The 1171-nt window shown below is 36.2% G+C and overlaps 1 pseudogene; it reads right to left on the bottom strand.

Moving 5' to 3' along the window:
• Positions 1-851: 851 nt before the first annotated feature.
• On the bottom strand, positions 852-969 carry LOC126459372 (5S ribosomal RNA; annotated as a pseudogene).
• Between the last annotated feature and the right edge of the window lie 202 nt (positions 970-1171).

The raw sequence follows: 1171 nt of genomic DNA, 5'->3' as shown, positions 1-1171 counted from the left end.
AATATACTCTTAATCACTTTCCAAAATTACTTATACTTCATTATAAGCATATTGCAGTATGATTCCTTGGATGTAATTCACTACATTGTCTGATTATTAGTCCCAAACCATAAGTTCATCTTCATATTCCTCTCAAAATATTTCATAATCTCCCACAGTACACCACAATCTTCATCATAATTACATCATCTCAAAATAAACTATCATTACTTCATTGGTCTAACATTATACATCTAATCAAAAACTAATCATTGACAAAAGCTCTCAACATCACCAACAGTGCATGTGACATGATTCTTAACTGTACATTGCCTGGCATCCCACAAAACTTCTCTTCTTTTTTCAGTATTTGATGAAATGTACCTCAGAGTATGAATGACATAAATTTAGACAAAGATGTTCAGTATATCATTTATTTACATTAAATTGGATGACTATCCTGCTCTACCATAAAAATAATGAATGCTTGACTGTAGAAACAGTATTCTGGTTCTCCCACCTATCCATAACTCTCATTATTACTATAATTTTTTCTTTGTAAATAAACATAATAATTAAAAGGTCAGACATATGCAGTTAACAGCAAAATCAATAGTTCAGTCATTTCACTTAAAAAGTAGTTAGTAATACAAATCAATTTGCAACAAGAATTATTGTTTTCATTGTTGTAGGAAATGTACAGCATTCTGTCTTCAGGCCACAAGTGGCCCATTGGGACCATCTGACCGCCATGTCATTGTCAGCTGAGGATGCAGATATGAGGGGTATGTGCTCAGCACACTGTTCTGCCGGTCATTATGATGGTTTTCTTTGACCGGAGCTGCTGCTATTAGGTCAAGTAACTCCTCAATTGGCAACAGCACATGGCAACCCGGTTGGTCACCCATCCCAGTGCCGGCCATGCCCGACAGTGCTTAACTTCAGTGATCTGATGGGAACCGGTGTATCCACTGCAGTATGGCCGTTGCCAGGAAATGTACAGGGTGGATCAAAAAGAGTCATCTGATTTGGCATGTCTATATTTCTGAAACTAATAAACATATGCATTGAATTTTGGTTTTTGATGGACAGAAAACTCAAAAAGTTTTTTTATACCTTTTCATAGGTGTTCAATATGCCACCCCTCCCCCCTTGAGATGCACAACATATGTCAATGCAATATTCAAATTGT

Source organism: Schistocerca serialis, chromosome 2 (assembly GCF_023864345.2).
Source record: "Schistocerca serialis cubense isolate TAMUIC-IGC-003099 chromosome 2, iqSchSeri2.2, whole genome shotgun sequence".
Classification (NCBI taxonomy): domain Eukaryota; kingdom Metazoa; phylum Arthropoda; class Insecta; order Orthoptera; family Acrididae; genus Schistocerca; species Schistocerca serialis.
This window is presented reverse-complemented; position numbering and strand designations above follow the sequence as displayed.